The sequence below is a fragment of the Protopterus annectens genome, chromosome 7.part0, assembly GCF_019279795.1.
Source record: "Protopterus annectens isolate FY-2018-M chromosome 7.part0, PAN1.0, whole genome shotgun sequence".
NCBI classification, from domain to species: domain Eukaryota; kingdom Metazoa; phylum Chordata; order Ceratodontiformes; family Protopteridae; genus Protopterus; species Protopterus annectens.
In genome coordinates, this window is record NC_056739.1 from 806836096 (window position 1) to 806853091 (window position 16996).

Genomic DNA, 16996 nt, shown 5'->3' on the forward strand with positions numbered 1-16996 from the left:
AGAGGTGCATTGCTGTCCTTGTCAGAGCTGCCCATTCCAGGTTTGCTGTTTTTGCAAATCCCTTTGTCAGGTGCAGTCGTGCGTGCGTGTGTGTGTATGTGTGTGCTCGTATGGGTGGATCTTATTTAACAGAGCAGTCTCCTCACCACTACAACTGCTCTTCTTACAGAAAGAGCCATCGGTCAAACCTTCAATGCAGTCTTATAAGACTATGCCATTAGTTCTCCTGTGTTGTCCTTTCTACTTCTCATGTACCTTCAGTGCAGTGTTATGATTGCGAGTTTCACAGCCAGCACCAGAAGACTCAGGTTCAGTCTCAAAAAGGGTTCTTTTAATGGTTTTCCTTAAGAAATCTTATAGGACTAAGGCCGATAGGACTTGCTCAGCTCTGTACCTAAAACTTTAGATAGCCGCATAACTTCTCCCCATATCTCTAATCCTGGGTGCATTAGAATCCCTGTCTCTGTCTCCTTAGTAACGAATTAAGGTATAGCAGTGTCTGTAAATAGCCTAAGGCTGCCCTTATTTGTAGATGTTTGTATTTTACTTTCTTGTCATTAAGTTTTCTGTGATTTCTCTTTGTTCTTTCCTCCCAGTCCCTGATCAGTGTCTCAGGGCTAAGTTCATATAGTTTGCTTCTTTTCCTGAAGGTGTTTGCCATTTTCTATTTTTTAGAATTTTCCTGCACAGAGGCTGCTAGTTATTTTGGTGCTTTATCATGGCAAGATGTGTGAGAACAGACAACTGCAAATATCTTAACTATTGCTTTGTTTTTGTTCTTCCAGTTTTGACTGTATTTTTTTGTAGTCCCCATTTAAGGTCAGAAGATGGTCAGTAGTGCTGTCTCAGCTGTTAATGTTGTTCTTAAGACACTTATCCTGTCTTTATCTGGCTTAAATTGTCTCATTACAGCTGAGACAGTTCTTCTCAATGCATTATATCATTTCTATTTTTTCATTTGTTGATTGGTAAGCTCACTGGACACAGGTGGTCTCAGGGGCGACCAGGAATAACATGTTTGCTTAAGTTACTTTCTCAGAATTACAAAGTAGGCAAAAGGAGTTGGAAGAAATCATAAGCTGTACTCCAGAAAATAAGAAGCAACTTATTTAACAGCTCAGAGCCATAATCCTGTGTGCTACTTACCAGGCATGTTTTATCAGAGGAAAAATATTTTGTGGTGCTTGTGAATGTTCAGATATTACTTATTACTCCTAAGGCATTCATCACATCTTTGTGGGCATAAGTGTGTTGTAAGGTGAGTCTCGACCACAGCTTTTCATTTGACCTCATATTCTTGGGTGGAGACCTTGTCATCCTCAGCCCTTCTGAGTTCTTTCTTGGTATCGATCTGGGTACCCCACAGTTTGTTGTCAATGTCAACAGCTTATATGGGCCTAATTTTTCTCTCAGCACCAACCTTGATCCTTGGTGTATGGCATTGATAAATTTGACACTAATATTTGTTTACTTTGGTCCTTTTTTGCCACCAACCTTAAGGTTTTAGAGTAGGTAACACTGCTATCTGCCCTGGTGAATGGACATAGATAATCCCTTTAATACTGTTACAGATTGCTGCTTATTTTGGGCTTGAGCCCCCAAACACAGCGAAGTAGCACAGTGTGTATCAGGAGCACTTTTTGTGGAATTCCCCCAGTTTTGTCTGCGCTGAAAATTCTAACCCCAGTGTCTAGTTATTCCCTATTTGTGTCTTCTATTTCAGCAGTTAATTTCTACCCCCACATTATTTTCCAAATGGAGATGGAGATTTCATTATATCTAGTCATTCAAGTCTTCTCCTTTTGTCTTGTGTATTTTTTTTCCAGGGGATTGAACTCTTACTTTTTGAAGGAAGGGAAGCTGATTTGTGTTGATGTGGTGTGACCTATAGATCTTTTTGTAGTGTCTGTGTTTTTCTGGTCATCCCTTCAATAGGCAGTAGCAAAATACTACCTTTGCAATTCTAACTTTTCACGGTTTCCACCATTTTTAGTTCTTACCACTTTATTAGTCTCTTTTGGTCTCCTTGCTGTTACGAAGTGTCAACTACATTGATTCCTAGAACTTGAGTTGGCAACCCACACTGCCTCAGTTCTTACAATTCAATAGTGGTTATACCTTTACCTTTTCTTCCTATATATGCCCAGCAACCCTTAATCGGATATGAATATACAGTATTATTTTTTCTTAAACATATCTTGGATCATATATTACACTTCTTTTTGAGTTATTTTTTTTCAACATCTCTGAATGATGACATACTAGTAGAGTGATGGTCTGTGCAGATATTTGCCTTTTGCCAGACTTCTCATGGTACTGTAAACCAGTAGTTAAGCCGCTCTCAGTTCCATTCTTTCTAGTACTTTAGTCAGGGATAAGTCAGATCACCAGGATTCTCAGATTGGCACTCTCTCACGGTGTAGACTTCCTAACAAATGTCAGTACTTTATTTGTTTCAAGTACAGTTGTGTCAGGGTGCATCTTTGAGCCATTTAAGCTCTCCAGCATCTTGCAGATAATCAGGCTGTCACACATCTGGATGGTGCAAAGACATTCTTGAGAGAATGAAACCACTTAGAGATGATTTCTTTGTATGTTCCTAATTAGTTATAGTTCAGAATTCAGTTCCTTACTCATTATTTTTATTTATTTTATTTTATATTTGTTAACCAGGTTAGTCCAAATGAGTTTGTAAACAAACCCATTTTCAGTGGAGACCCGCGGGGAAAAGCCCCAGCAAACATAAGTAAAAATAAAGTGACACTATACAAATATTAAATAACAATCACAATACAAAATAATTGTAAAAAAGAAAAAGTTATTAACTATTTGTATTGCATTGATAGTAAGCAACCCATTTTAGTGGAGACCCAAGGGGAAAGAGCTCCAGCAAACATAAGCAAAGATAAACATACAGAGCAAAGGCTATTAAAAATAACAATGCAAATACGAAATTATAAAGAGAAAAAAAACAAAAGAAAAAATTATCAACAATAAGGGTTGCACTGATAGCAGTGGTCTAAATTTACTACATGTGAGAGTGAAAACAAAAAGATAATCGTTGTTCAAAAGAAGGAAGATGTACAGACATAGATAGGAAGTGGTGGGGATAAATAGTGTGGAGAATGGGAGGGGAGAGAAAGGAGGGGGCTATAGTAAGACTGAGGGTTTGGGAGGTTAGTTTAAGCAAAAGTTACTAACAGAGAAAGAAAGTTAGCAGATGCAAGAGGTTATACAGTAGGACAGACTAAGACTACATGTGGTCAAGGCAACAACATAATTTCAAGTTTTCAAGTAGGTGGGATTTAAGCTCCTTTTTAAAACGGGCAAAGGGAAGGTTGGATCTAATATGGAGAGGGAGTTTGTTCCAATTTAGTGAGACAGAGTGTTTGTAAGGTAGTTTGCCAATATTCCTTTTGGGTTTGTAAACTGAGAGAAGATGCCACTCCAGAGAGGCCGGGGGGGGGGAGGGTAGAGAGCAACATGGGAGGCGAGAGCAGGCAGGCAGAAGGGTTGTTGAGTATGGAAAAGGTAGTGTGGACTTCCAATTGTAGGAGAAGATGCGGCGGAAATTCCAGCCACTGAAGTTTTAGTGAGAGGCAGTGATGCGACAAGAGTGGTTGGTTTAGAATAAGTCTGGCAATTTTGTTGTATGTTTGTCCCAGTTTCTGCAATGAGATAGTTTGGATATTGGTAAGGATGGGGGAAGTGTATAGAAGACTAGGTAAGAGAAATGCTTGCACAAGTGTACGTTTAGTGGCAGTAGTGAGGAATTTTTTGTTTCTATAAACTAGTCCAAGTTTTTGGTGTGTGTGTTTTGTTTTTTTTTTTGATGGCCTGTTGTATGTGCAAGTCAGATTTTAGTCGGTCATCAATTATTACCCCAAGGAGTTTGGTGTGTGAGGCAGGGGAGACAGTGGTGCCATCTAGGGAAGAAAGAGAAAAGTTGGATTTAAGGTGAGAGAGTGTCTGAGGTAGGAAGAGAAGGCGATGAGTTTTCTTCAGGTTAAGGCTTAGTTGATTCTTTTTGAGCCATTTTTCAACAGAGGTAAAGGAATTCTGTGTTAGTGTGTGTAGTTTGGAGATAGATAAGAGAATAGAGTCGTCTGTGTATTGTATTACAGATGAGAGACTGCAGAATGAATGTAGGTTGTTGGTAAAAATGTTGAAAAGGAGCAAATATGGAGCCTTTACATTTGAACGGCAAGGAAGGGTGAGAAAGCCTGCTGCCATCTAACAGCTTGTTTTCTGCCAGTAAGGTAGGATTGGAACCAGCCAAGAGTAGAAAGAGAGAGGTTTAGGTCTGAGAATTTAGGAAGGATGGGGATGAGACACAGTGTTGAAGGCTTTAGAGAGATCAAGGAATAGACAGGATATGAGGAGGTTGTTGTCCCTAGCTTCTGCAACCTTTTGAGTAAAGGATAGTAAGGCAGTCAAGGTACTGTGTTTAGGGCGGAAACCATGTTGCTAGAGGGTGAGGAGATTTTCGTGAATGAGACAGGACAGTATTTGAACATGTATATATTTTTCAAGGATCTTGGAGAGCGGTGAGAGAATAGCGATTGGTCTGTAGTTAGAGGGTTCAGCAGAGATGCCCCCTTTGTACAAAGGAGTGGTATAGAAGGATTTCCATATTTCCAGTACGGTAGATTCCTGAATGGAGTGGTTGATTTAAGATAGATACAGGATATGCAATAGAGTCAGCAGCAATTTTTCAGAAATTGGAGGAGGGGGGTTATCAGTGGATGGAGAGCATGGTTTTAGTTTAAAAAGCAGGGATTTGATATATTTAGTAGAAATAAGTTGCAAGGTAAAAGGCTAAGAGACAGAAGAGTATAGAGGTTTAGGGGGAGGTGAGGGTGACACAGAAGAGTTGGGATGAGCAGAATTACCAGAGGGTAGGAGTTTAGAGATGCTGTCACTGAAGTGTTTGTTGAGTAAGTCTGCAGTTTCAGGGGGAGTGTGATAGGGGAAAGGGTTAGGGATGGTAGGAGAACCAGTGTGGAGTAGGGACTGATAGTACTCCAGAAATATTTTGGGTCATTTGGGTGAGAGCTTTGAAATTTAGTGAAATATTGGCATTTATCCAAAATAATACACTTTTTTTTTTTTTTTTTACATGATTTCTGAGTTGCTTATAACCGTGAAGAAAGGTGGGAGTTTTAGTGGTTTGCCATTTTTTCCATAGAGCATCTCTTTCATGCATCAAAGCATGAGTAGCTTTGGAGAGCCAGGGTGCAAAATTAGATTTTATTCTGATTGTACGAGTTGGGGCAAAAGATTTTAGGACATCTCATTGAGCGATAGAATTTTTAGGAAAGACTAGTTGATGGCAGAGAGTCTATAGTTAAAGGTTTCAGGGGGAAAGTTAGTCAGTTTCCTACAATCTCTGTAGAGATGGGGCTTAGAGAGATGAGGAGACTGCCTTAAGATAGAGATGGGAGAATGGTCACTAATAGATTCAGGGAAGGTAGAAGGGTCACAGTAGTTGTTTGGAGAGTTGGTCAAGATCCAGTCAGTTGTGGAACTAGTAGCGATTTTACTGTAGAGGGTAGGGGTAGTGATCAGTTGTGAGAATCCATACAGGTTTATGAAATGTTGGGGTGAGTCACCAATAAGGGAATTCCAATCTATATTAACATCTCCAAGAATGATGGTTTCCATAGGGGATGGAGGTGTTTATCCAGGAGAGTATATGTTCAAGGATAAGGGATGTTTTTACCTGGGGGGATATAGATAGAGGCAATAGCAAACTTCCTGTAGTTATTGTTGTGGCAGTCTAGAAGCAGTAGTTCAGCAGGGGAGAAACTAGACAGGGTAATGTCTGTAGGTGTTGGCGTCCGTGAAACAGAGTACAAGATAGCCTCCCCACCTCATGTTTGAGGAAAGTGAGTGATTGCCTGAGACCGCTGCATGCAGTTAGCCACAGACTTTGGCTAAATTTTTTTATGCCATTATAGTTTTAGACTTTTCTCCCTTCCCCAGTACTGTGTGACCATGAAGTTGGTATGTATACGTTCAGAAGGTACGCTAGCATTGCCTCTACCAAAAAAAGACATGTTTCACAGTATCGCACTACTTTATGTCATGGGCAATTTTCAGTTTTCTAAGAGCAAGCATTTGCAGTGTGAGAGACTGAGTTGTGTTCTCGCACGGTAGATGCCCTAGAGTTTACTGTAAGGTCTCTAAGTGCCATCTTGGAATTTGAATTTTATGCTGAACTGTTTGACATAGTCTTCTTTTGACGTTACAGTTTATATAGAGTAAAAATTTTACATCTCAAAACATGATCTGGTGGCTTGTTTCTTCAGACCTATGTATTTTAGAGTTGCAAGCTGTTTCTCCTGAGAAAATGTTTTTTGGTCATCCTTAAGGACAGGCTTTTCATTCTAGTTCAGTTTGAATCCGTTTATTTGCCAATTTACTTTCTAGGTGAAAGGAAGCACTCCTTAATAGACTGAATTCAGCAAGCCATGAAATGTTGCTTGCCATGTACATCTGATGTACAGAAACAGTTGTTGCTGTCATGGTTTAATTTCTTCAAGTCTTTGGGCTTCTAATACAGTAAACTCTCAGTTAACCTGCAGCCATGGGAATTGGTAGATGCTGGTTAACTGCAGTTCCTGGTTGCTTGAGAGTTACTGTTAAAAATAGGCCTGAATAATATTGTATCCTATACTATTTGTTTGGTTTGACTTGTTTTCAGCTTGGGGGGAGAGGGACCTTATTCCTATCTTTCTTTTTAAAACTCTTAAAACGTAAGGTATGTTTCTGCGGCGGGGGGGGGGTGCAGAAAGTGCAACCCAAAAAAATTGTACTGTATTTCTTCAATTTTTTTTTTTTTTTGCTGGTTGCTTTAGTTTCCGTTTAACTAAGAGTTTACTGTACCATGATAGGAATGGACCCCATTCCTAAGTCAGGGTATGAATAAAGTTCATGAAATTAGTAATTGTATCATTCTTTGATGTTCGCTAAAAGTGCGCTTTGCAGTACCTGCAGTATGCCCAGAATTGACTCCTGCAATTCATGTGGAGTAATGCATATTGGTAGCATATCTAAATATGATGGTAAATTCTTCTTTATAAGACCCATTGCTGCTACTACTAGTACTACTGCTACTACTAGTATTACTGCTACTACTACCACTACTACTGCTGCTACTACTACTAGTACTACTGCTACTGCTACTACTACTACTACTACTACTGCTACTACTACTAGTACTACTGCTACTACTACTGCTAGTACTACTGCTGCTACTACTACTACTGCTACTACTAGTACTACTGCTACTACTACTACTGCTGCTACTGCTGCTACTGCTACTGCTGCTACTGCTGCTACTGCTTTTTCTACTACTACTGTTACTGCTGCTGCTGCTACTATTACTACTAGTGGTGCTACTACTGCTGCTACTGCTATTTGCTGCTACTATTACTAGTAGCGCTACTACTACTGTTATTACTACTACTGCTACTACTACTGCTAGTACTACTGCTACTACTGCTAGTACTACTACTACTACTAGTACTGCTGCTACTACTAGTACTACTACTACTGCTAGTACTAGTACTACTGCTACTACTACTACTGCTAGTACTACTGCTACTACTGCTACTACTACTACTAATGTGAGACACTGTAATCACTAGGTGTAACAATTTCAGTTATTAATGCTACTTTTTTCTTTTTTTCATGAACTACTATGTGTGGTTTTCTCGCATCTGTTTTTTGAATTGTTGGTAATAGGTGATCCCACGTGATATGTAATTCATCTTTCTCTATCATGCTTTGTGGTTCATTTCCAGTGCTTCTCAGCTACTTCTGTATTGTAGTGTTTGCACAATCCCCAGTGCAACAGTCTTGCCAAATTATTGTCCCTTTCAGTGTACAGGCCCTCTGCCAGGAGAATATCACACTCATCATCAATATGGCTATTTCCTATATATTTTTTTTTTTTATTACAGAACCTACATTTGTCTGTTTCTCTCACATGTTCAGTGGACTTTGTAAACCAGTGTGTATGTAGTCCACTATTCTGTGCTACAATTATCAACCTTTCATCCTTTGGTTTCAACATGCCTCTCATTAACCATTGCTGCATCAAATCCTGATCAGCATAAGTTTTTTAGCAGTTTTTTTGCACTTACCACTGTATTTATGCCTTTCCCACATTTCTTGCTTTCTCATCTAACCTTCTTATATTCTTTCTTTAGTTTTTTTGGCACATTCAGTTGATGCCTGATTTTTGTTTGCTTCTGGTTTGATTTCCATTCCCACTCGACACCGATATGCTTCTGCTAAACTAAACAGGGAAGTCATCTTAGATTTGTTCTCCTCATCTTTTAAAACTTTCACTATGTTTGGATCTGGTAAAGTCAGCAGATATGTATGCAGTCCTACAGTTGTAGATCTAGACATATAGTAAATTTCGAGGAGGCCCATACCTCCTTCAGGACGAGGAATATATAATCTTGGTATACAGTGATTTTTAGATGTCATCTGATAAGTGTGAAGCATTTTTCTTGGTTTCCTGTCCATCGGATCCAATACCTTTTGGGGCTAGTCAGTCACCCCAAAACTGTAGTTAGAACTTGAAGAGCAAAATGGTTTATAGCTTGAACTTTGCTGTTAGATGTCAGGGCTGTTTTCAGTATTCATAGATTCACAGAGTCTCAGACTGTTACTATGCTAATGACCTGGGGGACCTTTCTAAGCCTAATCAGGTATTCCCAAAAGAATAATGATGTCCTGTATCCAAATAAGGACCTTGAGGGCTAGACATTTATACGCTACCTCCGTCCATAAGGGATATAGGTGCCAGGCCCAGTGTAAATGTCCTATTCCCCATCCAGTTGTCTATTTTGTACTTAAACTGGGTAATAGACAAACTCAGCTTCACATGGATGGGAAGCCTGTTCCTTAAGAGGCACAGTCTTTGGGACACACAGTTCTCTCTCCAGCATGTTCTGTTTAAGTCACTGACAAAGTTCAGGTCCCTAGACCTTGTATTTCTGGTACTCTTTGACTTGCAAATATGTAGGAGATGCATAAGTGTGGGGTTTGTGGATGCCTTGTAAGCCAGGCATAGATTACTACTCCACAATCCAGGCAGGTTTGTTACACCGTGTATTCTTTCTCTAAGGCACCTCTGAGGTTATGTTATTTGCTGCAAATGCCTGGTCAGGTACATACCAAAAGAACCATTGTACTCTACGATTGGTCTGATAAGGGCAGAATGCAGTGGAATAAAGACTTCTTTGGACCTTGATGTCATGGCCTTACTTATAAGTTGTACAACATAAAAGGATTTCCTCACCACTGTGACCATGTGATGGTTGAAGTTAAGGCTACTGTCTACATGCATACCCAAATACCTGACCACTGGGTCGACTCTTAGGGGTGTATTATCAACATAGTAATTGGACAAGATAGTTGACTCCCCAAAGGGTACAGTTATGCATTTCATAGCACTGAGTTTAACACCATGGCTTTGGCACCATTTGTTAGTCAGAGATAGACCTTGAAGAATGCTAGTGTCTGCAGGTGAGTTGATGATTAACCCCAGCTTGTAGTCATCTGCAAACTTGGTCAGCCATAAGCTTTCAGCATTTGCTTCCATTTCAGAGAATAGATACCAAAAAGGAGTGGGATCAATACCGAGCCCTGTGACTAGCCTTTTGTTGAAGGTGGCTTCACCTGTTTTAATCTCCTGGGTCCTATCAGTGAGCCAGTATCTATACAGTGTGTAGTAAAAGGATTTATAACTAAATTAGTGAGACTGTGTATCATGCCTGTGTGGAGTATCATCAAAAGCCTTGACCAGGTCGAGGTAGTCTGTGTGCACAGTCTTATCTACATCCAGTGCTTTGGTGACCCTCTCAAAAAAATCCACCAGATTTAATAGACATGACCTTCTTTTTTAACGAAGTCGAACTGTGATGGTCCAGTGTTTGCAGGTTATCTATGTCCTCATTTATCATGTGCATGATGATTCTTTCCATGTCCTTACATGTGAGGCTGACAGGACTTACGGGCCTGTAGTTACTCAGATCAGTGGTTGGACCTCCTTTATGCTGGGGAATGACTAGCCATCTTCCATTTCTTGGACAAAACCTGACAGAAGGCTGTAATTGAAAAGGGGTTCAAGTGGACCAGAGAGATCATGTTTTGTGCTATTTATTAAACTTCTCAGGATGTACTCAGGGCCCATTGATGCAGTGTTTTTGGCCTTGTCAAGTGCATTTATGACCTTTTCCTTAGTAATGTTTTGAGGGATTGTGTTATGTGGTATTTCCTGTGGAAAAAGGTTGACAGTGGCCTTCAATACAGTGTAAGTGATGCCATTTACAATAAGTTCTGTACATTGTTGTGTATTTCCCCTGAGGTTACGAACATAGTTGTAGAAAACATTGTGGTTGTCCTTTGCCTGAGAAGCTATTTTTCTTCAAATGTAGCCTTTGAAGTATCAATTAACCCTCTTAACTGCCTGTTTAGATTGGTCATTTGTTGTATAACCAATTGACATTGTGTTTCGCCCACGGTGGCTTGTCTTTTGAGTTTGTATTATTTTTAATACAAGTGGGCGGAGCTTGCTGTATACAGCTATCAACATGGCTAATTTTGTAAATAGCTTAGTGCATTCTGTGGTGTTTCCCGGGTTTGGGGATGCTTAGAATTTAGCCAAGGTGTTGCTTATTAGAGAGAGAGATTAACCTTGGAATAGTTCCTAAAGGTTTTTGGTTTCGCTAGGTCCCCGGATTTAATTTTTATTTCAAGTAATACTGCCTTATGGTCAGCTCTGACGAGTGAAGATATTACGTAGGGTGAGGAACATTGGCCCCACATATTCGTGAGTACAAAGTCAAGGATGTTTATACCCCTGGTAGGTGAATGGACCAACTCTTCCAGGATGTTGGTATTAGCAAAGTTTAGGAATTACTGGGCATGTGCATTAGAAGTGGTGTAGGATTCCCAATCTATAGCAGGGTAGTTGAGATCCCCCATGAATATTGAGTTGAATGGTGAGGGACGCTAGTATGTTGAGATAGTTTCCAGGGACATAGAGAGAGACCTATATTTTGCAAGGATATTGTATGACACCCTGTTTATGGTGAGTTGCACATGTATGGATTCCAGTGGATCATGCACTTTAGTCTAGATGTAAGATTGTTCTTGATACACTGAGACTCCTCCACCTTTAGTTCCCTCCAGTGCAGTAGCTGGTGAAAAGGTGTGAAAGGCATTATAACCTTGCATTGCTGGGTTACCCGCAATGACTTTAAACCATGTCTCCGTTACTATACAGATGTATACACTTTCCATGTAGAGGAAGGCTTGCAGGGAGTGGATTTCTAGCATTGAGCAGTACCACCTTCAGATATTTCTTTATAGAGTCAGTTAAGTTGGTAGGTTTGTCAGTTTGACATTACCTAAAAAAGGCACTGTTGTGGTGGAAAAGGTCTTTGCCAATATCTGAATGCCTAGAGGGGATAAGTGCAGGCCATCCCTGACAAAGCAGCATGGTCTGTCGACAATGTCAACTATTGTACCCCCCTGAATTGACACCAGAAGCTAAGCCAATTGTTAAAATCAATAATTTTCTCTTTGTTACGTGTCATCATCCTTGGTGAATGCAGTATGCTGTTTAGTGCTCGGCTCATACCTGCCTGAGACACATAATCAGCGAACTTGATCATGTCTTGTTTCATATAGTCAAGGGAGGTACGTCTCGTGTCATTAATACCCACACAGACTATGAAAGAGTCATACTGGTACCTGTGGCCCAATGACCTGAATGCCTGTGACTTGATGGATCTTAGCCCCAGAAAGGCAACTAACAGTGACTCTCTCCATACTCAGTCTGGCGAGGGGGACATCGGTGTGCCTCACTATAGAATCACCAATGACCAGGGGTTAACAGTAGAGGGATTGAATACAGTGTTATTACTATGTGTAACTGCGGGTGGTGTTTTAACAGAGTGTTTACATGATGCCTGAGGACCCTTTCTTTGTACTGTGCAGGAAGTCTTAGTGTTTTATGAAGGTTACCTTTAAGTGCCTTAGCATAAGTAGTTAATTTGTAGGGTCTTTACCCTGTGCAGTAGCCGTGGTGCAAGTGTCACTTACAACCTCTATAGGATTGGTTTTGGTTGTATGAGAGCATTTTGCCTCCACCATTAGTGTATTTACACCTCTCACATACGCTATCTGTTTTATTAAGAATAAATGGGTTGTCAGTGTACATCGCTACAATGCCTCACAGTATCCATTGCAACCAGACTAGCCACAGAGAGAGTCAGGAAGTGCATATCCATGACCACAGATCTACTAGGGAGGAGTGAGGAAAACATAAATACTGAACAAATCTGTAGACATCAACTTGATGAGCTGTGAGCAAACTAGATGCTCTAGTAGTTAAATATATATATATATATATATATATATATATATATATATATATATATATATATATATGTTTAGACAGTACTGCCACAAGAATGGATGCCACAGACCAGAACAAAGACACTTAGAATAACGGGCACAATAAACCTTCACCAGCAATTCCCAGCTCAGAAGGGTGGAGGCTACCCTGTCTTCCCCCAGGAGTTTGGACTACAAACCTTCTTAATGTAAAATAACTGGTTTGAAGCCCAAATGCTTAAATCAAAACTAAGAGGCATAGAGTAGCAGTTACAGTTTAATCAGGTTACTAACAAGCAGTAATAAATGCAGCAGAGTAAATTGAACACTTTAAGCTTGTGCAGTAACGTTAAATAAAGCAGGAAGAAGCATAGATACAGTAAAAGCAGCTGAATAAAATACATTTTTTTTAAGTAAGTGGGAAGGGAGGAAACAGAAGATAAATCAAGTTTAAGAGACTAAGGAGGTGGGCCTTCTCAACTGATCTCTCAGTACTCTGTAGAATGAGCTGATGAGATGGGACTGGGAGGAGTGTTTAATATTTTAGTCTTGTAAAACATTCGTTACCGAGTTTTGTTTGCATTTGTTTGTGTTTTGTTGTCAATTCTTAATCAGTTCCCAAATATTTTTCATTTCCTCCTGTTCAAGTTCCTTTATATCACATTCCTGTCCTAGACTGATATTGTCTTGGCGCTCCAGCTTTCATGCTTTAAATGTTGCTTTTGCACATTTATCAAGACCAAATTACATTCTTGTATCATCTGAGAAAGTTTTGACTACTTGCAGTTATGCTTTCAGCTCTTCATCTGATGAAGTACAGATATAGTAAAAGCAGCAGTTTTATATCATCCACAAAAAAAGATGAGAAGTCTTTACACTTTGAACCATGAACTAATCTGTTAAGTAGACAGCTTAATGGGTTAAGAGCAAGACAAAAGAGCAGCAGTGACTAAAGAGTCATCCTAGAATATCTCCCTTAATAATTTGCCTTTTGCCAAGTTGTTTGCCACTGTTTCATGGTCACTGTAGTGTGATTGATCAATGTAGGGTGCATCTTATACATCTGTAAGCACTCCTTTATCCATGAATGTGGAATGCTGTCTCATGCTTTTTTGTAGTCTATCCATGCCATACTTTAGATTCTGTCCTTTTTTACAGTTCTCCATTATGATTTTATTTAACAACAAATGATGCTGTGTTCCATATGATTTTCTTTTTTTACCCTTTTGTTTTATTGCCATAATTGAGTTTTCTTCAAAATGACTATAAACACTGTCAGCATCAGTTCCAGTATATAGTTTATCCATCGTTGGAAGGCAAGTTATTGGTGTATAGTTTTTAGAATAGCTTGCAGGTTCACATTTAAGGAGGAGTATCATTTTTCCTGTTAACCGGGTTGGTGTCTGTCACCTTAGCTGTCTTTTTTTAATTTCTCCAAGTCTTTTTGATTTCTAATACCATGACAGGAATGGACTCCATTCATAAATTGAAGTACGATTAAAGTTCATGAAATCAGTATTGTTTCAATCTTTGTCAGCCAAAAGTACTCTTCACAGCACTCGTAATGTACCCAGTAATGACTCCTTCAGCAGTTCGTATGGGGTTACATATATTGGTAACATATCTAAATATGATTGTAGATTCTGTTTTATAAGATCCGTTGCTGCTACTACTATTGGAACTGTCTGCATATCTTTCTTCCACATTGCTCTCGTTTTTGCCTTCAGATCCTGATATTTTAACTTCGTGTCTCTCTCTATACGCAAGACACTATTAGTCACTGGGTGTGGCGATTTCAGTGAGCAATTCTACTTTTGTCTTCTTTTCATGGACCACTATACCCATTTTTCTAGCATCTATCTTTTGAACTGTTGGTAATTCGTAATCCCGTGTAATGTAAACTTCATCATTTTTTATGATGCTTTGTGACTCATGTTTCCAGTGTTTTTTAGCCACTTCAATACCATAATGTTTGCACAATCCACAGGGCAGCAGTTTTGCCATATTATTATGCCTTTAGTATGCAGTCCTTCTGCCATTGGTATGTCATAACCAGCAATGAGATGTGCAACTGTTTCCAATTCGGTTTTACAAAACCTACATTTGTCTGTTTCTCCCACATGTTCAATGGACTTTGTAAACCAGCGTGTACGTATTGCAATATCTTGGGCCGCTAATGTTAACCTTTCATCTCTTGGTTTGAATTCGCCTCTCCTTAACCATTCCTACATTTGTTTCTGATCAACATGAGGTTTTTCAAGAAGTTTTCTATATTTGCAACTATATTATGCAGTTTCCACATTTTTTGCCTTCTCATCTAGTCCTTCACCTTGTATTCTTTCTTTTGTTTTTGGCACATTCTGTTGCTGCCTGATTATCTACTTCTGGTTTGATTTCAATTCCTGCTTGATGCCGATATGCTTCTGCTAGATTAAGCAGAGAAGTCATCTTAGATTTATTCTCCTCATGTTTCAAAACTTCCACTATGTTTGGGTCTCTTCTGATGTCATCGGGTAATGTGTGGAGTCCTAAGATTGCAGATCTATACATATAATCAGTTTCAAGGAGGCCCATCCCTCCTTCGTAATAGGAAATCTATAATCTTGGTATGCACCGATTTTTATAAATCATTTGGTGAACATGAAGTATCTTTCTTGTTTTCCTATCTAATCTATCCAACACGTTTTGGAGCCAGTCAATCACTCCAAAACTGTAAGTTAGAACAGGAAGAGCAAATTGGTTTATAGCTTGGGCTTTGTTCTAGATGTCAGCACTGTTTTCAGGATTAATTTAAGTCTTCTAAATATTCCTTACTAAGTTTTATTTGCATTTGTTCATGTTTTATTGTTGATCCTTCATCAGTTTCCAAATATTTATATACTCCCTCTTGCTCAAGTTATTTTATATCACATTCTTGTCTCAAACTGATGTTTTCCTGGTGCAACAGTTTTCCTGCTTTAAAGGTTGCTTTTGCACATTTATCTACAAAATGACATTCTTAAATCATCTGAACAATTTTTGACAACATGCAGTTGTACTTTCAGTTCCTCATCTGATGAGCTATCCAGTTTTAAATCATTGACAAAGAGAAGTTAAGAAGTCTTTACACTTTGTTGTTTTCTAGGAGCCAAATTATAGCCATGGCCTAAACTGTTTAGACAGCTTAATGGGGTAAGGGCAAGGCAGGAAAGCAGCGGTGACAGAGAGTCACCCTGGAATATCCCCCTTTGAATTTTTATCCCTGCGATATTAATTTGTCCTTTGTCATGGCTTAGTTGCAGAGTGGTCTGCCATTGTTTCATGGTCACTCTAATGTAGTCGATCAGTGTAGAGTGTATCTTATAGATTTTTAAGCACTGTTTTATCCATGAGTGTGAGATACTATCAGATGCTTCTTTGTAGTCAATCCATGCCATACTTAGAGTCTTCCCTTTTCTTACAGTTCTCCGCTGTTACTTTAACAACAAGTGATCCTTTGTTCCATGACTTTCTTTTTAGAACCAGATTGTTGTCTTGTCACCTTAGCTGTCTTGTTGAAGAGATGTCATGTATATTGAGTATGTAAGCAAAGTGTCAGTTTTTAATATGCAGCTGCATCAGGTGTTATTGCTGGACAGGATAACCCAGCTTTTGATGCTTTCCTGTGAGTACTGAGTACCAGAAGATTTGTACTGTGGCCGCCTCAGTGACTCCCTATACATATAGTAAACACTGTACTCTGGATATTTAATCCTGTGCTAGAGACCGCTAGTTTTTAATGTCTTTGCAAAGCCTGTTCACCCTTTTTGACATGCAGCTCAATGTTTATACTGTTGATCAAGTAAACTATTGAATGAAAAGATAGCATAGCTGTATTACTTCTAAGCTAACCCAAGATCTTTAGGAGCATATATTCAGCAGCATAGGAATCCTCCTTACACCACTCAGGTTTGGTGAATCCTCTGTCAGGAGTGCAGTTTCGTATTGTGTCATACGGAGAACTCTGTTTCTTGGATTTTCTGTTTTTGGAAAGAACTCTAGAGCTTATCTGAAACGATTCAGTGATGGTTTGTGATTTATAGTGCAACTGCTTGGTAAGAGAAGATCTGTTTTGATTTGTATTTTATTTTTTATGTTTGGTTTTCACTCTTTGTTGAAAGAAAGGGCTAGATTGTTGACATTAAAACTCTAGCATTCCACGGGACCTAGTCATCTGTAATTTCATACATGGAACAGACAGGACACTTGAGAGCTGATCTGAAATCATCCAGTGGTGGTTTTTGATTGATTGTGCAACTGCTTGGTAAGAGAAGCTTTATTTTGATTATAGATAAGAACATTTATTCTGATGTATATTATGTTTTAACCTCTGATTTTCATTGTTTGAAGAAAGGGATAGGTTGTAGACATGCTTATTCTAGCCATCCCAAGGGGTCTAGTCAGCTATATATTCATACAGACTGTAGACAGGACACACTGGAGCTTATCTGAAGCCATCCAGTATTTGTGATTTGTTGTCCATCTGCTTGGCAATAGAAGATTTATTTTGCTTTATATTTTATTTTTTATCTCTGATTTTTATTGTTTGTTAAAA

The 16996-nt window shown here is 39.1% G+C and overlaps 1 protein-coding gene across 1 annotated transcript in view; it reads left to right on the forward strand.

Annotated features, from left to right (window-relative positions):
- The window catches only part of LOC122806703 (polyamine-transporting ATPase 13A3-like), a gene marked incomplete in the record, with an annotated part of 1429840 nt that overhangs the window by 1025830 nt on the left and 387014 nt on the right, over positions 1-16996 (forward strand).